Source organism: Chrysemys picta, chromosome 6, assembly GCF_011386835.1.
Source record: "Chrysemys picta bellii isolate R12L10 chromosome 6, ASM1138683v2, whole genome shotgun sequence".
In the NCBI taxonomy this organism is placed as follows: Eukaryota; Metazoa; Chordata; order Testudines; family Emydidae; genus Chrysemys; species Chrysemys picta.
The window spans coordinates 124,786,145-124,809,644 of NC_088796.1; the positions used below are offsets into that span (position 1 = coordinate 124,786,145).

The 23,500-nt window shown below is 46.8% G+C and overlaps 1 long non-coding RNA gene across 1 annotated transcript in view; it reads right to left on the bottom strand.

Annotated features, from left to right (window-relative positions):
* Nucleotides 1-2,467: 2,467 nt before the first annotated feature.
* The window catches only part of LOC135972299 (uncharacterized), a 70,499-nt gene continuing 49,466 nt past the window's right edge, over nt 2,468-23,500 (bottom strand). The window contains exon 2 of the long non-coding RNA XR_010588725.1: nt 2,468-6,048. This is a non-coding gene — a long non-coding RNA (uncharacterized LOC135972299). The remainder of the gene's footprint in view (nt 6,049-23,500) is intronic.

A 23,500-nucleotide genomic window follows, 5' to 3' on the forward strand; every position in this document is an offset into this window, starting at 1 on the left:
GGGGTGTCAGCAAACCCGAAGGTAACAAGCCCTTTCTGTCAAAGAAAATGGATACAACCTTGCTATTCCCCTCAGGGTCTGTTCTGGTCTCCTGAGGCAAACTTTTCCAGGGTGACCGCTTGCCTTTGTGCAACGTACCATTTAGAACGTAGCCAAATGGGCACACTCAGCCCAGCTGAAAGATCGATGGTGCTGCATGCTAGTCAGAAAAAAGAAAAAGAGGGGGGGGAAAAGAGTATAGCTTTAAATTTAACTTGCCGGTTGTGTCCTTAAAGATAAGACCATTGCTTTCCCATTGCAACTGCTCTGAGCTTGCTGGATTTCTGCAGGAGCAAGAAACAGCAATGAAACAATTTTGGGGACGTGGTTAAACTGGTATGTTGCCAAAGGTACCCACGACAGGTCAGGGATTGATGTAGTCCCACTTACTATCAAAATGGGATGGGTTTGCTGCCCTTTCAGATGGGAGCTCTCCCCTTGTTTCCAAAGGTGAATTTTACAGACAAGAGGTGCTCCACCTTAACGTTTGACTATTAACAGGGTGGTTAGAAGCTGCTTTAAGACTGTTCTACTGTTCTGCCGTCAAAAGCACAGCCCAGGTGACATGAGCTACAGCTAGTGTCAGCCATCTTGTGATCGGTCACAACCTCAGGCCAAAGACATTGGCCTGCGTCGTTGGAATGTGTAAACAGAAAGTTCCCCTGACTTGGGGGTGGATCTTTATTTTAATCCTTTCCAAACCACAGTAAAATGTTGCCATGATCTCAGATTGTGCTAAACACCCTGAGGTGTCTGTCCCAAAGTCCCGACAAAGCAAAATAAAGATACAGAAATCATGTTTATTTATCTATACCTGGCAGGAGAGACCATCAGAATAGCCAAACTACCTCTGGACTTCTCTGTGACCTGAGGAAAAGGTACTATTTATATACACTCCTTATTTCCCATCATGCCTTGCCAGAAACTAGGACTACAAACATGGTTGCCACACTGGACTACATTTCCCAGCCTACCGTGCTTTCCTAAAAAGAACTAGATAAGTTCATGGAGGATAAGTTAAGGTCATGGAGGATAGGTCCATCAATGGCTATTAGCCAGGGTGGGCAGGGATGGTGTCCCTAGCCTCTGTTTGCAAGAAGCTGGGAGTGGGCAACAGGGGATGGGTCACTTGATGATTACGTGTTCTGTTTGTTGCCTCTGGGGCACTTGGCATTGGCCCCTGTCAGAAGACAGGATACTGGGTTAAATGGGCCTTTGATCTGACCCAATATGGCCGATCTTATGTTCTTATGTTCTGTTCCTAGTTCTGCGAAAAACTGATTGGAACCACTAAGACAGTGGATCTCAAACATTTGTATTGGTAACCCCTTTCACACAGCACTCTGAATGCAACTCCCCTTATTAATTAAAAACTTTTAAAAAATATTTAACACTATTATAAATGTTGGAGCTTGGGGGTGGAAGCTGAGAGCTCACAACCCCCATGTAACAACCTTGCGGCCCCCAGTTTGAGAGCCCCTGCACTAAGACCCTGCTTAATTCCCCATGATTGAGGAGCGAGGGGTGTTACAATCCACCTTTTTAGGGGATCTTTGCATGGAGACATAGCAGAGATTTATTTTCTAAGAGCATCATAATTTCCCTGAGCTGTTTATATTCCCGAGCCTGCAGGCTCCAAGCCAGTTCCTGTCTTCTATGTGTAGAATTTAAATATGAGTTTCTATTTCCTTTTGTAGTAACATATTGTAAAAACTGTAGTTAATCCATCCACGTGGTTTATCAGCTAGTTCTGTTCTGTCTCGTGCTCCATTAAGTTAAAGTTTGTGTGAAGGAAGCTCAGGAATCATTTCTGAAGCAAATTCCTTTCCCGAGCTGGTTGGGAATTTTTATACCAAATGTTTTAAGCTAGAGCACATCTTTTCCAAAGACATCCCATCTTGAATTAAAGACTTCAAGGGAGGTAGGCCATGCTTACACAATGCGGGACTCTGTCTGGAGCAGCAGTGACTCTGAAAAAGGTTATGGAGGTCGTGGTGGATAGTCAGGTGAACGTGAGCTCCTAGTGTGATGCTGTGGCCAAAAGGACAAATGCGATCCTGGGCTGCATAAACAGGGGGATCTCAAGTAGGAGCACAGAGGTTATTTTACCTCTGTATCTGGCACTGGTGTGACGGCTGCTGGAATCCTGTGTCCAGGTCTGGTGGCCACAATTCAAGAAGGATGTTGATAAATTGGAGAGGTTCAGAGAAGAGCCATGAGAATGATTAAAGGATTAGAAAACCTGCCTTATACTGATAGACTCCAGGAGCTCAATCTATTTAGCTTAACAAAGAGAAGCTTAAGGGGTGATTTGATCACAGTCTAGAAGTTCCCACATGGGGAACAAATATCTTCAATCTAGCAGAGAGAGGTGTAACACAGTTCAATAGCTGGAAGTTGAAGCTAGACAAATTCAGACTGGAAATAAAGCACAGATTTTTAATAGTCAGAGTAATTAACCACTGGAACAATTTACCAAGGGTCGTGGTGGATTCGCCATCATGGACCATTTTAAAATCAAGATTGGATGTTTTTCTAAAAGAGCTACTGTAGGAATTATTTTGGGGGGAAATCTATGACCCGTGTTAAATAGGAGGTCAAACTACATGATCACAATTGTGCCTCTGACCTTGGAATCTATGAATCATTGCATCCTTTTGTAAATTGTTACAATGCTCGTAAAATTTTGAAACATATTTTTAGTCTGAATTTATCTAGCTTTAGCTTCCAGCCATGGGATCTTGTCACACTTTAGTTGATAGATTAAGGGCTCTCTACTTTCAGAAATCTTTCCCGTGCAGATAATTATAGACTGTGATCAAGTCACCTCTTAAGTTCGAGATCATAGGTGATGTCTGAATTCTCAGCACAGGAGGTATGGCATTTAATTATGGGCAGAGTCACTCCGAACTCCCCCGCAATTTGCACTGTATCTTGCAGTCTGGTAAGTATGGAGATACTCAAGATGAGGATGTTATCTTCATGACAGTCTCAATATTCTTTGCCACTCTGGCCCCAAGCAGCTGGAAAAATGTCTCAATAGAATGGGGTGCATCTCAAACATAAATTAGGGTAACTAGAGCCTGAAATGAGGGGCCCTGCTGAAGGTAGGGCCTTGTCTATACCCCTTCATATCAAGTCCAGCCACAGATGCTGACACTGATATCCCCTGAGTAGAGCTGGCTGGGAATGGGGGTTTTCCACAGAACATTTTGAGAAAAACCAAAAGGAAATTCCTTTTTGGCTTTGTGGAAAATTTCATTGACAACAAAACAAAACAAAAATTTTGGCCAAAACCCAGAAGCTTTGAGCTTTTGCCCCCAAAAAACCCTTCAGTTTTTTTGAGTTTTCAGTTTCTCAACAAAAACTCAATATTTCCTGGGGAAAGTAGCCACTTCAGAAAAAAACTGTCACGTGAAAAGCCCATTTTCCATCCAAAGCAGTCAGTGGGGATTTTTTAGGCACCCCTACTCCTGAGCACCTTCAGAAAGGTGTCCAGAACCCTCAACCTCTTCTGGCTTCAGTGGAAGGTGGGGGCTCAGCACTTTTCAGGATCAGTCTCATCAAGTCTGATCCAGACTCTAGGAAGACTCCTATTGACTGCAGTGGACTTTGGATCGACCCTGAGGACAAGCCCTAAGGACCAGAACAAAACAACGAATGGCTTTATTGCAAATACAAAACGATTCCTCCCAGCCCTGAATGTAATTCTCTGATGTCTACCAAAAGAACAGCATCCCGACCCAAATCTGGTAACACACGAGTCCATGTAATTTTCTATAGGTATTGATGAGTTCCTTATTATAAGTCATCGGGCATCATATTATTTTCTGGAAATAACGTAAGCATGAACTCTAATGTAACATTCGGCCTCAGAGCCGTTTGGACATGAATATACATATTTTAAATAGAAATCCCATGTAATATTGAGCTAGCAGCACATCTCTATGCCAGATGGAAGATTTCAAACCCTGCTGTTTCATCAGATGTAATGTATGGGCCTCATATGTTGGCCTGTTTCATTTTAGAATAGGAAAAAAATGCTAGGTGTGTTTGGTTTCATTAAAGCTTTAGGTTTGGGTACCGTTGCCTATTCCAAATATCCCATAAAATATATTGGAGTTTTATTTTTCAATGTAAAATCATCAGAATTCAGTAAAAATAAAAGAAATTTTTTCTATTTCTATTTTCTTTTTAGCCAAGAAAGATTCTTTTTGTGGCATGCAAAAGAACAGCAATATCTCAGGTTTATACGCTTCTTGGCTAGCGACAGGTTATGGAGCTAGCTCTCTGTTAGGTTCAGAGCACATACAGAAAGAATCTAGATAAAAGCATAAATACTCTTGCTGGAAGGTTGCAATATAACACAACTTTATTTCTTAGAATTCAGAACAGTAACACACCAGAACCCAAAAACAGAGAGAGAAAAAACAGGCTGCTCCCCCCAAGCAGAGCAGCACAACTCGCTGTACCTTGCTTTAAGCTGGCTTTTTCAAGATTGACTCTGATTGCATGATTCCCTACAGAGCCCTCGCCTGCCAACAGGACTATGAAAAGCTGCCTCCCTCCATCCCCCCACACAGCTCTTAAAGTGATAGCTTGCAATTCCAACACAGTCCTCAACACACCACACTCTCCACAGGTTTAGTTCAGCCTTTTTCTCCAGCCCTGCCCTGAGATGTGTGTTGGCAAAGCCCCACACCCCTGGGCAGCTGTGATTATGTCAATACAGAATTGGGGTATCAGGCTGACAGTTTTCAAAGTGACTAGGGATTTGGGGGGCCAACTGGAGACACCTAAAAGGGGCCTGGATTTCAGAGGCTGGGTGCTGACCATTCTTTAAGGCATCGCAATTTGGGGTCCCCAAATCTCTACCCTAGTCACTTTGGCCTTAATTTCCAGTGCCCCCTTTTTAGACTCACTTCCCCATTTCTTTTCCTCTGCTCCTACGAACCCATCTCTGATTCACTCTGCACTGTTTGCTTCCTCAGTGTTTCTCACAGCTCTCTCTCTCCCCTCTCCCTCTAGGGACCTCTTCCCGCCTTAGGCCGCAGGGCCTTAACTGTGAAACCCCTTACCTAGGTCCAGGTCTTCATCCCTTCTCCCAGGGGCTGAGATTGCAAGGTGCTGTGCCCATTGACTCAAACGTTAGCCGGCCAGAAGTACCATCGGCTTGCCAGGGGCAATGGTGTGAGTGCTCCAGCGTAGCAGCAGTCCCGGCCTGGCTTCAATGCGGTGGTGCTGGTAGAATCAGATCTTCTTTCTCCCCGTCTCCTGTAGGCTCTCTCTGCCTTTTCTGTCCTCCAAGACCCCATAGCTACCTTTAGGGAGCGTCTTTGACTCTGTTCCCATCTTTCTGCCTCTGCCTCCACTTTATTCTCCACCCTGCTGGGACACGCTCCATCGCTGGGACTGCACCGCAAGCGGTGGCCCTCTAGGAACCTCATTTTTAGATTCACACACTCAGATTCCAAGGCCAGAAGGGACCACTGCGATCACACGGTCACTGTGCTGCCTGATACGGCTGTCTGAGATGTCCAGCTGACAGCAGGGACAGAACTCAGATCTTTCCCCCAACGCACCGGATGCTGCCACTTCAGCACAAGAAACCGCCCCCTCCATTAGTGGGTATCTGTGTTCAGCTCTGGCAGTTCTGATCCCATCCAGCAGAGGGCAGCGATCCACATGCACACTCCAGCCGTTGGTTATGGGGTTTTATGATTAGCTAATCTATATCCTCTAATTTATCGGTCTGGAAACTGACAATGACATCCAGCTTTCTCTCTCCTCATAGCGACGTTCATGATACTCATTCGTCCCGCTGAGGCTATGACATGGCTTTTTTTTTTTTCTTATGTGCGCCCCTCCCATCTCATTCCCTCCTCCAGCTCTTCAGCCACGAATTCCTTATACATCTTTCTTCCACTTCCTGCTAGTCTCCCCTTAGAGCGGGGGAAGAACCAGGGTTTTTTTGGTTTAGTGGGACATGCCACGATTTTTTTTTCCATTCTGAAACAGAAGAAAAACAAAAACATTCAAACGTTCTCACGCAATTACATCCTGAAAAAAGTAATTTTGTGCTCATCAGATCGAAACATTTTGATAACCTCAAAATGGTTAGCTCTGTTTTTGAGCTTTTAAAACTTTATATTCTATATTTACTTCATTCTTTATATGTTAATATAAAATGAAAAACATTGAAACAAAAACTTTTCAAAACAGAATATTGACACATTCTGTTCTGAAAAAGTCACTTTGACCTTCTCAAAGGACATTTTTTTTTCTTTTAAAAGGCCATTCTATAAAAATGGACCCGTTTCCACAAAATGATCTGCTTTTGACTAATTGGTGTTTTCTGACGGAAAACCGTTCCTCTGGAAATTTTCCAGACAGCTGTTTTCCCTTCCCTTCCCATGTTTTCTCTTTCCCACCTACTGCATTGCAGCACTGCTCCCAGGAACAGTCCCTTCCTGTGTCTGATTGCTGCATTCCCAAGCACCCGTTCTGTACAGCAGGGAGAGGTGACTGGCTAGCAGCATGCAACCGAACTAAAGCAGGGGGAAGTGTGAATTTGGCGGATTGATTTAGTCTGGGGGTTGCCTGATGTCTCGGTGACATACCATATTACCAAGCAACAGGAAACCGCTTTGCTCCCAGCTTTAAGGCTGCAGATAGATCTCACTAAAGCATCAAAAGAATTTCTTGTCAAACTAAAGTAAGACCAACAGAGTGTTTGAAAGGCTGAAAATGTCCCCTGCCCCTTGTGCAAGCATTTACACCAGTGCAGAAAGGGTGTGCAATGCAGTCTGATTTGGTAACACACTCGGCATTGGTGTTAATGACCACACAAGGGGCAGGGCAACAGAAGATGAGGCACTTTGGATAGCTCCAGGCTGTGGGAGGGGATCCTGCTGCAGGAGGGAACGTTCGGGTGGGTGTGGGGTTTGTTGGAGGCCGGGAAGGGCTATTCTGGTTTCTCTTAGTCTCTCCTTGGAGTCAGACAGCTCCTATGGCTTCCCCTCTGTCAAGGCTGCTTCCCCACTCTGAACTTTAGGGTACAGATGTGGGGGCCTGCATGAAAACTTCTAAGCTTAACTACCAGCTTAGATCTGGTCCGCTGCTACCACTCCCAATGTGCTAATTCCCTTCCCTGGGTAGCCTTGAGAGACTCTTCACCAATTCCCTGGTGAGTACAGATCCAAACCCCTTGGATCTTAAAACAAGGAGAAATTAACCATCCCCCCTCCTTCCTCCCACCAACTCCTGGTGGATCAAGATCCAACCCCCTTGGATCTAAAACAAGGGAAAATCAATCAGGTTCTTAAAAAGAAGGCTTTTAATTAAAGAAAAAGGTAAAAATCGTCTCTGTAAAATCAGGATGGAAAATAACTTTACAGGGTAATCAAACTTAAAGAGCTCAGAGGACCCCCCTCTAGCCTTAGGTTCAAAGTACAGCAAACAGAGGTAAACACCCTAGTAAAAGGTACATTTACAAGTTGAGAAAACAAAGATAAAACTAACACGCCTTGCCTGGCTGTTACTTACAAGTTTGAAGTATGAGAGACTTGTTCAGAAAGATTGGAGAGCCTGGATTGATGTCTGGTCCCTCTTAGTCCCAAGAGCGAACTCCCACCAAAACAAAGAGCACAAACAAAAGCCTTCCCCACCCCCACCAAGATTTGAAAGTATCTTATCCCCTTATTGATTCTTTGGGTCAGGTGTCAGCCAGGTTACCTGAGCTTCTTAATCCTTTACAGGTAAAAGGATTTTGGAGTCTCTGGCCAGGAGAGATTTTATAGTACTGTACACAGGAGGGCTGTTACCCTTCCCTTTATAGTTATGACACCCTCTGTTACTATTAGTGACTGGGTGAGCACTCTAGTAAGTCAGAATGCTCATGAACCTGTACATGGAAGGGTCACCAGCACTAGCTATCGAACGTTACTTGCACAGCTATTCACGCATACTTCACCCCTCTCCAGCAGGAAACCGTCACATGGGACCCACGCTGGGAGAAGACACAAGCTAATGCTGGGGGGATAATCCTGGACACAGAGAGAGGAATGGGGAAGCTGTGACACTGAGACGGGCCTGGAGGTGACAGTAGACAGCAAATCAGATGTGTTGGCCACACAGCTTGGGGGCAAACCCAGCCAGCCCAATTTTCAGCTCCATATGCAAAGGTCCCTTCCGGTAGACCTGGTCCAAAGCTGGAGGCTTTCTAGACACTTCAACGGGCTTTGGATCGGGTCCTGTGAGCTCAGGCCTTGACATCCTGGGTGGAATTGACCGAAGTGACGTGAGAGCGCAGGCACACATTTCCAAAAGGAACCAGTCATGTTTGATGCCTCCATTTTTGGTTGCCTGAAACAGGGTCAGCACTTCCAGGGCACCCCCTCACGGACAACCCTGCAGGCACCCTGCCTCGATTTCTCTCTGAGGTTCCCATAAATAATCCACTCATAGCAAAAGTCTCCAGAACAATACCCTCCTATCCTGTGGTCTAAATTTATTTAACAGAGCCCAGCTCCCAAAGCCAGTGCTCCTTCACCCAAGCTTAGGAGCAGGGTGTCCAGAGCCCTCCTTCCTGGGACCGCGTGCTGAGTTCTTCCTTGCAGCAGCTCCTCTGGGTCAATCTCTGCTTCCCCTCAAGTCTCTCCCTTAATGAAGGCACCAGGGACGATTCAAAAGGGTGCCCCCCTTTCCTCTCCTGGCACGCTTCATTCCGGCTCAGAACCCTAGACAAACCTCATGAGGAGAGACAGACTCCTTGGCTGTGAGTAGACACTGCCCTTTGATGACACTGCCCTCTAGCACGGCATGAGCTTTCAATAGCTTGCCTATGGTCTCTTTGTGTAGATTGCCACTCCCTGCTGCTAAGGTGCTGACCATTTCTCCCCTCCCTCAACTAGTGGGGCAGCTGATCCTTCCTCTCGAGTGCAGTTTTCCATAAATTCTAGCCCAGAAACAACGTAAGAACCTGATTCAAAGCTCACTGAAGTCATTGGAGATACCTAACGGCTTCAATGCACTTTGGTGCAAGCCCTTAGTTAGCCCCTGGGCTGGCTTACTGCAAGTCCTGTTGCTATTGAGAGCAAAATGTTTGGAGGTGAATGAAATCTTCCCATGGTAAAAATAACAGCTCTATATGGGTACCATGCAGGTAATATTATCTTTACTAAATAATGCAACAGCTGTGTGACAAAGGCCGGCTCCCAGTGAAGCCAAAGGGAGTTTTACCCTGGATTTCAATGGAAGTTGGATCAGCACTTACGCCATGAAAAGAGAGATTTCCAGAGTACATGGCACTTAAAATATGTTGGGTACGGCCTGATGCTGTTTTAGATTGCAGGTCTCTTACTGCAGGTTTTTACAGCACCTCCTTCAATGAGATTCAATTCTTAATTGGATCCTGCAGAAGTTACTGTAATTACTACTACTAATAATAATTAGTACTTATATAGCACTTTGTATTCATACAGAAAGGCTCAATACAATTTTTTTTAAAAAAAGTTATGCATGTTGTATTATTATTTGTAGTTTTCTTGTTGTTGCTGTGTAGATAGCTTGGAGCATGTTGCCTTTTATGTATTAATATACATGGCCAGAGTCTCAGGCGATGTAAATCGGCGTTGCTCCTTTTACTTCTCTTTTGTTAGGGAGCAGGCTGTTGGTTATCGAGACGCTTTTTGTCAGTTTTTCTTTCGGAATGAGATATTGTCCAATAGCAACACGTTTCCGCAAAACGTTTCACTTTTGATGACACAGCATTTTCCTTCAGCAACACGTGCCTGTGGCACTGCACCCCATATTCTTTGTAGTGATATTATTATGATATGATTATGATGTAATTATGATGTATTTTATGCAAGATAAGTCATGTGAGGTGTCACTGGAAAAGTTATGATTTGCTAAATATGATTATCCTATTTGTATGCATATATCATTGTTGTATCTGAAGTTATGAATATTGACTATGTATCTGTATTTCAAATGTAGTTACACCTGGGGAATGCCCACTAGACAAGATGCTTTCAGTCTAGATAGTGGGTGGGGAAGGGCCTTTTCAGGGCAATGAGCCATTAGGAAAAAACAATAGGCCTTAGGAGAAGCTTTTCTCCCACCTGGTGATGATCCTTCCTGAGAACACTCCAATCAGCCTATGAGTGATGGTTGCTATGACTCTACAAGGACATGTGATCAGATCACGAGATGCTGGACTGCATCTTGGGATGTCATTATTTTTCAACAGACTGGTCTGGGAGCCAAGCTTTGAAACCAAAGGGATCCCACCATATGCAAAAGCTATATAAGGGAGGGAGTGACATCATCTGGGGTTCTTCACTCCTCACACAAGAAGACTCCTGGAAACACCTGAGGAACAAAGACTGAATTGGGGGAAGTCCTGGACCCAGGCTAAAGGGATTTCTAGCGTGTGAATGAAACACCTGGGGATTCCAAGCTGTAAAGCAACCGCAGTTTGCCCCTTTAAGAATTTGCAGCCCGCTTGTATCATCTCTTAGGGTGAGACTCTGCTATTCATATCCAATCTATCTAGTATACTAAGCTTAGTTTGCATTTTTTGTTTGTTTGCTAGGTAATCTGCTTTGATCTGTTTGCTATCACTTATAATCACTTAAAATCTATCTTTTGTAGTTAATAAACTTGTTTTTGCTTTATCTAAACCTGTGAGTTGGAGTGAAGTGTGTGGGAATCTTAGCCCAGGGGCAAAAGGCTGTTGCATATTCCTCTCCACATTGAGGGAGGGGGTGGACTTTATGAGCTTACGCTGTATAGTTCCTTGTGCAGTCCAAGATGGTATAATTTTGGGTTTATACTCCAGAGGGGGTGTATGCCTGGAGAGCTGGGAGTTGCCTTGGCAGTAGCCTTCCTATGTAGGGGCTGGTCAAAGAGCCTGCATGTAACTGCAGCTGGGTGCGTCCCTACCTGTGTGAATGCTGGTGAAAGTGCAGGCTGGAGGGCTTTGCATCTTGGCACAGCAGCACAGTGTGAGAGGGAGCCCAGGCTGGTGGGTCAGGGGGTTCAGTGGTACCCCCGTTCCAGGTGGTACCCCAGGGGGAACCCATCAGTGCCATCAGAAAATTTCCCACCAGCCCTATTCATTAGAATATCTTGATGCTATAAAACACCTTTTCAGCCCAAGGTGCGCTGGCTTAAGGTAATAATCAGCATGAAATCCCCACGCTCCTGGCTGTGTTCTGATGGAGGTGGCTGTTGTGGGCACATCTTGAATGACCCTGAATGAGCGAGAGAGGACAGATGGCAAGAGACTTTTCATGTTATGCACACAACCAAGACAAAGCCAAATGTAATGATCTAAGAATTTGAGTTTTGAATCAGTCAGAAATGATGAACTCCTGTCTTGATTCGAATCAGAGGGAATCTAAATGAGAATTTTTCTGTTTTCATTTTGTTTCTTCCCCTCTTTTTTTGGCGGGGGGGGGGTAAACTCCCAAATAACCCTGAACCTTCCCCAAGAAACAAACAAAAAATCATTTTAGTTCTGTTCAGTTTGCAGTTTTGTTCTGAGTTGTTTTGTTGAAAAATCAAAAAATTTCAAACCATGGGAAAATAACTAAAAATTTTTCACATCGCCCAAAAGCCTTTCTTTGTTAAAAAAAAAAACCAACAGAACCAACCCACAGCCTTTTGATAAAGTATTTCCCAGCAGCCTGACCCCTGCTACTTCCAGGCTGAGAAAGTGGGACGGTTCCCTACAAGACCCGGGTGGCAGGGTCTGTTTCTGGTGGCTGCTCAGAAGGAGGTGTGATGTTCCACTCCATATTCTTTATGAAAATGTGCTTATGATATGAATATGACATAACTGAGATGTACTTTACGCAAGATGGGTCTTGTAAGATATCACTGGAAAGGTTAGAATTTACTGAATGGGATTATTCAGTGTGTATGCCTGTATCATTTCTGTAGCTGAAGTTAGGAATATTTACTATGTCTCTGTATTTAACTATGCTACTTTGGGTGAGGCCCACTAACACTTCCGGTACAACAATGGAAAAGCCAGACAGGGCAGATGGCCCACCAGTGAGGACAATGGACTGTGAAAAGGCCTGGCCTTCCTGTGGACACTCCATACTGCCACTGACTCATGTGGTCTTGTCACCTGATACTAAACATTACCTGGGACTTCCTGTAACTTTCCACTGGAAGGGAAGTGGGGGTCAAGTTTGGGAAACAAAGGATTCCCACCTCATGTAAATCCTATTTAAGGGTGGGGAGGAAGGCAAACGGGGCACCTCCTCTCCATGGCCTGTCTGCCCAAGAAGAAAGACCGCTAAAGCCACCTGAAGGGAAGGCAAGGGGGGGGGAGTCCAGACTGATACAGGGGTCCAGTCTGAAAAGGAATATAACTGGAACTCTGAACCACAGAAACTTTGCAACCTGCCTAAAATAACATTTAGGGTAAGAAATTACATTGTGTAACCTGTTTCTTAAATCTATTGAGCTTAGCTTGCATGTTTGGTTTATTTACTCAGTAATCTACTTTGTTCTGTCTGGTATCTCTTATATTCACTTAAAATTCACCTTTTGTAGTTAATAAACTTATTTCTTGTTTATAATAAAACCCAGTTTCTGCAATTTCTAACTGGGGGGGGGGAAGAGGGCCAAAAAGTGTGCACACCTCCCTCCACATTGAGGGAGGGGGTGAATTTAATAAAAACTTTGGGTTTGTACGTCCCTTAAAAGGAGTGGGCACCAGAGCGTTGGAGCAAGCCCCTCAGGCTGAATCTTTCCAGAGCGGATCTCTGTCTGTCTGTGCAGCTGGGTGTGCCGCTGCCTGTGTGCTTGGCTGGAAGGGGCTTGTGAGCCTAGCCCAGCAAGGCCAGGTAAAGGGGACCCAGGCTGGCAGAATAGGCTGACTCAGTGGCACCCCAGCACATCAGGTGACACCCCAAAGGGCTCAAACCTGTCACAGGAGGTTCCTGGACACTCATCAAGCCCAAGAGAGAAGGGAAGGAAGGTTACAGAGAGGTCAGCCTCATGCACTAAATACAAATGGAGGTTCCTGCAGTGTCAAGACAATAATATGGTGAACGCAGCTGGAACTGTCCCAAGATATCACTAACCAAGCCAAAACCCAAGTACCCGCCCTTTGGAATGCCACCTACTGTAGCAAGCAGTTTTCTTATAGTCACGAGGTATATTAGAAATGACATCAGTCAAAGCAAATAGAGGCTGGTGATTTGCAGGCCCATTCAGGAGGCGAGCACGAGAGTGAAGGATACATCTATTTACGGCCAGATCCTCATCTGGGGTCTTCAACAGAGCTACAATGATCTACACCAGCTGGAGGTCTGACCTGATGGGCCTGTTTTCATTTACATAAGGCCCCTTTACAGCACCCTGGCATTATAAATGGGCCAGAGCGCGGGTGTGAATTACAATGCCATTTTACACTGGCATGGGACGGAGTGTCCTTGGCCATCCTGGAGCCTCCCCGGAGCTACCATACAAATATTAACGATAATATTACAAAGGTGACAGGCCCTAGTGTAACTTGCAAGCAGTTCTGATGCCCTACGGGTTATGGGATGCCGAGCATTATCTGAAAGCATCTTCTTCGTAAGAGATGTTGGTGTGTCACTCATTTCATAACAATGCGACTCAGAATCCAGATATTTGGAAAGAGAAACACGGCTCTTCTCAGACTCCTCTGCTCAGATAGCCAGCAGCAAGCAAAGGCATTCTTGTGCTCCGTCTTGCATGACCTGCTAATTGTTACCGCAAGGTCATTTCAAGCAGTTTGAAAGCAGCTGTGCTTCTCTCAGCTAAATCACAAAGACACCCTAAATAGAAAGCCTGCTGTTCCAAAAAAGCCTTGGCAACAAAAGGCCCTGATGAAAAGAGAATAAGGCAACTAGTGAGATCAGTTTGGGGATTCCATATTGACCTTGCAGAGCCTGACTTGCTAACGGTTAATTGAACGGAGGCTGCAAATGTACTCAGTCTGACCATGAAAACTGTACACATTCTTATAAAGTGAAGGCACGAGAAAAAATATACACTACTGAATAGTCTATTCTAGATACTGTATCTGCCTACGAGACAACCCTGCTGAGTTGCAGCATTGTCTTTTGCAAAGTATTACCTAGCTCTGCAGAGAAAAACAACAGTTATTCCTGTCTGAACAGAAGATGGCTCTACTACCTTCTTCAGAATATTGTATGCAGTACACTGGATCCAGTGCATGTAATATAGCTGAATGATACAGGTGCAGGGCTTTTCTACTGATACGTCTTGTGTAAGACCACAAGCTTAACCCACAAATGGGAATTTAGTTTGCACTCAATTGTTTGTTAAAAGCTACTGACACACCCCTCCCTGACTGTGAATGGTGGAAGTGTCTAACGCCCCAGCTGTGGAAACACTGATGTATATGAGTATCTTTATGCACACGAATAGAGTTCAAGGGGACTATTTTAAGTCACTCATATGTGTAAATGTCTGCAGGATCAGGAATAAAGTGTTCATATATTCTGACTCTGATGCTAACCATACTACCAATCCACCCCTCTGTTGAAGGTCCTTGTGACAGGATGCATACCCCACACTATGGGCAGAGGAAGTCCCGCCCCTCAGACCATGCTGGGAATGCTCCAACTGCTGTGCTAGTGTAAAGGACAGCAGCCCAGCTCAGTCTAGGCTGACCACCCAGGAGGAAGGACACTTGGTGGAGGCTCCAGCCCAGGAGCCATTACAGCCCTTGCTTGCGGGAGCTGGAGATTCTGAGACCCAGACTGGAGACCTGTTGCCTACAGCTGACTGGCTCGAGTCAAAGTCCCAGGGAGTTACCTGTGCTGAGGAGCCCAGCAACCCCAATGTCATCTGGACTGTAGCTTCAGGAAGCCCGGTAGGAAGTGACCCAGGGAGTTGGGGTGAGTAGTATCTCCCACCCATGTAAGGTCAGTGTGTTGTGGTTGGATTCCTCGCTGACCCAGTGGCAGACCACTTTACCACTGTTAGGGCCCCCAGTTGGGACCCGGTGGAGTCGGATGGGCCCGGGTCCCCCTACCTTGGCTGCCACCCCCTTTGGTGACGGCTGCGGGTTTGGCCATTAGGCCATGCTGCCCTGCACTCGAGGGCCTCTGTATTGACTCCGGCCACTAGGCCACACCGCCCTGTGTTTGTGGGTGGCCATATTATCTCAGGCCATTAGGCCACACAGCCCAGAATCCAAGGGCTGCCGCTTTGACTCTGGCCATTGGGCTGCACTGTTGTGAGGTCCAGGACAGTCTGGTAGACTGTAACTGTGGTGTCAGCACACCCACAATCCATCCTGAAGGGGGACAGGGTGTGCATGCACCACCACAGCTCTGTTGATGTGCCACCTGCCAAAGCCAATACTTCCAGATGTGACTTGGAAGAAAAGATTTCAAAGTGGGAGTTTAAGTTGGGCTCCTAAAGCTATATCTAGACACCTCAATCAGTGTCTGGATTTACAAATGTACCGAGTGGCTCCCGTTGACCTCAGTGGTCAGAATTTTCAGCACTTCTGTATCACCTGGTGCTCTCAAAAAGCATCTTTCAGAGACAGTGCTTCAAAAAAATACATATACTTACAGATCCATGGATTATAAAGCCAGAAGGGACCACTGCGAACATCTAGGCTGACCTCCTGTATAACACAGGCCAGAGATCTTCACTGAATTAATTCTTGTCTGAACCACAGCATATCTTTTAGAAAAACAGCTAATCTCTCCAGTGATGGGGAATCCACCACAAATCTTGGTAAATGTTCCAATGGTTAATTACTCTTGTTGTTCAAAATATGTACCTTTTTTCTAATCAGAATTTGTCTAGCTTCAACTGCCAGCCACTGGATCTTGTTAGACCTTTGTTTGCTACATGCAAGAGCCCTCTATTGTCAAATTTCTCTTCCCCATGTAGGTACTTACGGACTGTGATCAAGTCACCCCTTAACCATCTCTTTGTTAAGCTAAAGACATTGAGCTCCTTGAATCTATCACTACAAGGCAGATTTTCTAATCCTTTGATCATTCTCACGGCTCTTCTCTGAACCCTCTCCAATTTATCTGCTTGACACCAGAACTGGACACAGTATTCCAATAGCAGTTGCACCAGTGTCAAATACAGAGGTATACAACGTCTCTACTCCTGCTCAACATTGCCCTGTTTATGCATCCAAAGGATACTGCAAATGAAGGCATTGTCAATGCATTGAAACATCCAGTGTTTTCATTGTTCCTCCCCGCTTGCCTGGGGATTTCAAAACTTTTGCACTTGCCTATTACTTCCATGGCTTAAGAAACAAACAGCTCAGGTTACAGATTTCAGATCTTTAGGCTGCCTGGGTGTTTTTATAATAGATACACTCAGGATGTGTATTCTGCATGACAAAGTGAAATCAATAAAGAAAATAAAAATGAGCTGCTTCTACCTGCTTGGGTTATTACTGTATCTGCAATCCTGTCCACTTGCAGGACATTGACAAGCACAGGAGACACAGTCACCCCCAATATAGTCAGTTCAGCTCTGTCATCTGTTGATGGGATATAAGACAGGGCGTGTGGGATGGGAGGTAGGCCCTTGAAATGGGCCAATACCAAGGCTGGTTTCCTCACAGACTCCCAGTGTTCACTGAGAGAGGCATCCAATCTGTGTTCCCCAGGCTGCCAAAACCCAGTTCTACTGGGTGCAACCAGCCACCTGCCAGATTTGTGCTGGAGGTGTTTAAAAGATTACAGCTAAGCCGCATCATGGATGCGTTTGAGCAGAGGGCCATTGCCAGAGGGGGCAGGACGGGAGGGTTCTCTATGACGTACAGAAAGAGCTCCCTGCACGGATGGACCAGAAGCAGGTTGGTCTCAGCAGCAAGAACCAGGACAAATTTAGAAAATGAGTCACTGTCTGAGAAACTAACCAGGGACTGTACTACTCACAAGCCTCTATGGTTTGAGCTTGGTGGTAAACAGCAGCTCTGAGCTTAAGGAAATGTTGGTTCACTAGCTACTGCACAAACCTAGGACTCAAGACCCACGTTCAATTCCCTGCTCCACCCCAAGCATCCTGCCCAGTCTTGGTTAAGTCAGTTAGTCTCTCTGTGACTCAGTTTCCCATCTGTGAAATGGGGACCATAGCATTCACTTACCTCACAGGGTGTTGTGAGGATAAGTGCATTAAAGATTGCGAGGGGCTCAGATGCGATGGTGGCCATAGTAGGACCACAGCGAGAGAGTAAATCCTCAGCTGTATTTTTTTCCTTTAAAGTGTACAGATATTAATTTTGCTGGTCCCCTTTATTCCTAAAGTAGACAGAACCCTCTCTTGCAGGGCAATTTACTGCACCGATTAACAGTTCCTCAGTGCAGGTACCAAAGGATCACGTGACCAGAAAGCAGACCCCAGGAACAAGCCAGCACCCTTTTCTTCAGCATGAAGGTTAGAACGCTGCAGGGAAATTCAGCTCCCAAAATAAAACCCTGCAGGAAAGAGCACCAATAAAGTGTGTCAGCCCCTAAGCGATCTACGGTTATTCTGCACCAATCCTGCAGAGCAATGGACAAAATCCCGAATCTTAATGAACGCTGGAAATCTGGAAACACCAAGCCAGCTGATGCTAACCCCACAGCGGCTGCTTTTGAAGCTATCGGCACAATGTATCAAACTATAAAGGCTAACGACTTATAAACGAAGCTGAAAAGGTACAGCTCGCGGCGTGAGAAAATACTACCATTTGATAACCGACTGGGTGACAGACGCTTTCAAAGCTCTTCGAACCGTGAGTACTTAGCCATAGCAATGTTTGTAACCCCACCACGATGACACTCATTGAAAACCAATCTAAAAGGACAAGCTACTTGGCGAGCGACTGTAGAGGTAGCCTGATTACTACATTTTTTACTGTACCAATTCGATTTGAAAGAATATTATAGTGATGTCTGCCAGCATCGTTAGAGTTATGGCTCTGTCAGCATTTCTGCTCGAAAGCCCTATTTTCAGGAGTTTATAACTCAGCCATAAATATTTATACTGGACAGATTCCTGGTAGGCAGGAGTCTTGAAGGTGGAGCAACATGAACAGTAATAATGTGCTTCCTCAGACCTACTGATGAGTCACTGTGTGTCTGGCTGCCTGGAGTATTAATAAAGTCACCGCGACCTGGCATCAGATGATACCACAGGCGCCCATGTAGACACACAGCAGGGTTAGGTTTACAATAGAACTCAGCACCCCTTGTGACACCAGTGCCCACTTTTTCAAATCCAATATGCCCCCGATGTGCCAAGCTTGATGGTCACAGGTCCTGAGCAGAGCTGGTCAGAACACAAGAATTGCATTTGGGAGACAAATGCCTCAAACCAGCCAACATCGTAGTGGTTAGGGCCCTGATGAGGAAAACCCCAGGTTCAAGGTCTTGCTTTGCAGCAGGGACTCGAGCCCGGATCCCCAATTGGTCTAACCACCGGGCTATAGAGCCAGTGTCTGATTTAATTATTTATACAAAGTGGAAGAAGTCCAACAGGAGAGATGAAGGGCCTGGCCACCCAGCTGCTTTGGGTAGACACGCACATGCTAGCTGGAGCAGAACTAGCCTGCTAAATATAATCACAGGCTAGCTGCCGGAATACAATCCTGCCCCACAATCCTGCCCCACCCTTGGCCACACTGCTATTTTTAGTGCGCTAGCATGCGTATGGCTACCTAAGCTGGGAATCCCCTTGCCAGCTGCTGCACAGCTATCTAGGAGACTGGCTCTGTAGCCAAGTGGTTAGGGCACTCATTCAGGATGTAGAAAACCTAGGTTCAAAAATCCTACTGTGAATCAGGCACAGTAGGTATGTGAACCTGTGGTTCCCTCAGCCCAGCTGCGTGTCCTAACCCCGTGGCTATCGGCTTTCCCTTTAGAACCAGAAATTCCATCCCAGACCTGAGAAAGTTTTGTCAAAACTGTACCATTTCCGTGAAAAGTTTTAGTGACTCAGCCTTTTCCAGCAAAAGCCATTTCAGCGAAAAATTCCCACCCAGCTCTGGTCCTGAACGTCCCCCATTGAGGTCTCTCTGTGTTTCTCTGGACTCCGGGCCCACAACTCTAATCTCAGTGTTCCAGCTCTTGTTAGGGCTTGGAAGTGGTGCAATTTTTTTCCGAGGTGAGGTCAGAAAGAACACCACGTGGACACCTTCGCCACGCCCAGGTCTGGAAGGCGACCATCACCCGCTGACGCAGGTGCAGTCCCAGTTGTACATGGCGAGATGTGCTAAAGTTGTGCATGTTGAGTTCCAGATGTGGATACCCTCAGGATGAAACTCTCAGCAAACCAGACATTTGTTAAGGGGATTGTGGTGGATAAAACACCCTTTGTCAGGGAAGCCAAACCTGGACCGAGGTTCCTTGGTACTGCAAAGCAACTGCACTTTTTGAGGACCTTGTGATCGAGATGTGGAAACGTGGACTAAGGGGGTCCCCAGGTATGGAGACCAGGGCCTGAGAAGGAGCATGGAAGTGTTTTGAACCTAAGTGCAGAGTTGGGCTATCACAATTTGACACAACAAATCCTGCATTGTGGCAGGGGGTTAGACTAGATGACCCTTGTAGTCCCTTCTAACCCTACGGTTCTATGATCATGATAACTTGCTGTTAAAGTGAGCAGTGGAGAGAGGGCCATCACTGGGAAGGTTGTTAGCAAACTTCCAAAGATGCTTTTGGAGCCTCATTTCCAAGGCCGTCACAAATCAGTCAAACAACAGTAAACACTAAAGTACTAAGAGGATCCCTAAGGCAACAGCTTGCAATTCGGTTGTTCTTAGCTTCCAGCCTTTTCTATTGACTGTGATCACTGACAAAAGGATCAAGACTCATTCCATGTTTTCCTCATTATCTGCCTTCGTGCTGCTCCCGAGTTGGCTCCCAGGGGCCTCCACCAGAGTACAGCTTGGGACACACAAGGCAGGGTTTCATTTTTATGGATTTCTTATGATTTGTACGACAGAGCAGGGCCCCAGTGCGTTGGGCATCCACCTCGGGAACCACAGCCCCTGCAGGGATGAGTTTGCAATTGAAATAGACGGGACAGACATAGGCTAGAAGGAGAAACAGAGGCACAGTGCGGGGCAGTGCCTTTCCCAAGTCACCCAGCCGGTCAGTGACACAGCTAGGAAAAGATGGAAAGTTTCCTGACTCCCACTCCAGAGTCTTTATCCACTAAACTGCTCTGTCCTGGCCCCACGTTCACTCTCTCAAGATTAAAATACGACACCGTTCTTTTTAAAGGACCAACTGATTTGGCCATGTGTTTCCACCAAAGTTTGATGATCCAGTCAAATCCATCTTCAGAATGGACTCAGCAACGGACTGTGGCGGGGTGACGACTCACCGGCGTGGCGCCTCCTGCTGGTCGTCCTGGGAATTAGCTCTTCCAGCCCGGAGCGCCCTCTGCCGGCCGGTGTCTCGCCTGCCGCTGGCCCCCGTGTTCCTCCCGGACCCCGGTGCCCTTCTATGTCAGGGTTCTGCCCCCGTAGTAACCCACAATCTGGGTCTCCCCGCCCAGGGGAACCCCCAACCCTCTATCCCCACCTTGCCTCAGTGGCTACTGCCAGTCATCGTCTAGCCCCCGCTCACTGGGGCGGACGGCAGTCTGTAAACCACTCATCATCGGCAAGCGGGGTTGGACCAACTGCCTCTGCCTATTCTTGGGCTGCCCCTCTGCAGCCCCAGTACCTTTTGTGGGCCCTTAACTCGGCCTTCAGCCTGGGGCTTTGCTAGGCTGGAGCTCCCCAGCTCCCTCTGCCCTTCTCCAGCACTGCTCCACCCTAGGTACCCTTCTCAGCTCCCAGGCAGCCAGGTCCTTCTCTCTCTCAAAAGCTAGAGAGAGAGTCTGTCTCAGTCTCTGGCCCTCAGCCCTCTTATAGGACCAGCTGTAGTCTGATTGTGGCGTGGCCCCACCTGCGGCTGCTCCCCCCAATCAGCCCAGTTTTTCCCCTGCTGCAGCCCTCTCCCAGGGCTGTTTTAAGCCCTTCAGGGCAGGAGCAGGGTGACCACCCCGCTACAGCCCTCTCCCAGGGCTGTTTTAAGCCCTTCAGGGCAGGAGCAGGGTGACCACCCCGCTACAGCCCTCTCCCAGGGCTGTTTTAAGCCCTTCAGGGCAGGAGCAGGGTGACCACCCCGCTACAGCCCTCTCCCAGGGCTGTTTTAAGCCCTTCAGGGCAGGAGCAGGGTGACCACCCCGCTACAGTGCCTTTCCAAAGTTTCCAAATTTGGGGACGGGCAAACTCTGCTGGTTTCAAGACGAAAAGCAACCTTCAGCCCAAACCATGCCACAAGCTCAATTTGGTTACTTTCCCCAGGATCTCATGTTTCCACAAAGGTTCTTTTTCTGTGCAGGACAAAACCGTGATTATAATGGGTTTTTTTGTAAGACTGAGGGGAAGGTAGAATTAACCAGATACTGTTTCTGTATAATTTCCATGCATCTCTTGTTTTCCTTCTGTGAATCACAAGCCGCATCTGCTTGAACCAAAAAAGGACTGACCTGATGTAGTGTGTTCCTTTTCTGTGAACAGTTAAGATACATTTTTTCTAAGGGCATTCTGGAAAGCTAATGTTATGTAGGGGTCACCAAATGAAGTTAATAGGCAGCAGGTTTAAAACAAACAAAAGGAAGTATTTCTTCACACAATGCACAGTCAACCTGTGGAACTCCTTGCCAGAGGATGTTGTGAAGGCCAAGACTATAACAAGGTTCAAAAAAGAACTAGAGAAGATCATGGAGGATAGGTTCATCAATGGTTATTAACCAGGAGGAGCAGAGATGGTGTCCCTAACCTCTGTTTTCCAGAAGCTGGGAATGGGTGACAGGGGAGGATCACTTGATGATTACCTGTTCTGTTCATTCCCTCTGGGGCACCTTGCATTGACCACTGTTGGAAGACAGGATACTGGGCTAGATGGACCTTTGGTCTGACCCAGTATGGCTGCGCCTATGTTCTTATGTAAAAGATCAAAAATACTTCTCAACGTTTATAGCTGAAATGATTTGTATTGCCTTAACAGAGATCAGGCTCCTCCCACTCTAGGCGCTGTACAAACACAGAGTGAGACAGTCCCTGACTTACTCTGAACAGCTTACAATCTAACATAGATCTGTCTGTCTAAGGCAGTGGTTCCCAAACTTGTTCCGCCGCTTGTGCAGGGAAAGCCCCTGGCAGGCCGGGCCGGGTTTGTTTACCTGCCACGTCCGCAGGTTCGGCTGATCGCGGCTCCCAGTGACTGCGGTTCACTGCTCCAGGCCAATGGGAGCTGCTGGAAGTGGCGTGGGCTGAGGGACGTACTGGCCGCTGCTTCCAGCTGCTCCCAAGTGGCGGAACAAGTTTGGGAACCACTGGTCTAAGGGTATGCATCCACTGCAGCTGGGAATTCCCAGCTAAAGGAGACATACACACGCTAGCTCTGCTCGAGGTGGCATGCTAAAAATAGCATTGGCTGTGGGACAGCTTGGGCTAGCAGGCTGAGTATGTATCTAGGATCTCGGATGGGCTCGTATTCAGGTCGTCACACTGGCATTTTTAGTGCACCAGTTCAATCAGAGGTAGCATGAGCTGGGAATCACACCTCCCCGCTGCCGTGTAGATGCACCCTGAGAGTTGTATCTGTCTGCCCATTGCTTGTATCTGAGCACAGACAAAACGTGGGAGGGGAAACAGAATTGAATTGACGTGTCCGATGTCACACAACAGGTAGAGCAGGGACTAGAGTCCCAGGCCAGTACCTTGCTCATTGGGAAACAGTATCACCGTACTAAACTCAAAAACCATAAATCAAGTCCTCCGCCCCAAATCATGAGATTGTTAAGCCAATCATGGGCTTTTATTAAAATGACAAATGTGGGGCTCTCTCAATTTGCCTTCTGATTTGGGGGACACACAGGGGTCACGTTGTCAAGCTTTTCTCGGCCAACTGTGAGGGCTAGAAATGTACTTCTTTACAATGGAAGCTGAGATTCTCCTGACTTCAGGATCTGTGCTTTAAGAAAACCATCAACTACTGCAAGACTCTTGTCCAGACTGGAGAGCTGACCACCCTGCTGACACTAGCAGGACTCCGTGAGAGGCCACAAGGCCTGCGGATGACATATATGGCTTTACTTTTCTCAGGCGCAGATTAGGGGTGAGGTCCTCACCCCACTCCAGCCCCTTTACACCAAGAAACAAAGAGGCAAGAAGAGGCCCTAAAAGCCCCATATTTGGCTGGGGAAGAATCCCCTGGGTGTCGGCACTGCAGAGCACTGCTGTAAGACCGCCTGCCCTGGCATGCTGGAGGCAGAAGGAGAGCATTGGGGCACTGCAAAGATTCCAAGCAGCGCCGAGGCCCAGAAGGCAACCTGGCAGTCTCCTGTAACTTAAAGAGGCCCCTAGGATTTTGTGCTCACCCAGAGCTCTAGTTTTCAGGATCGGCCCTCAGCCTCC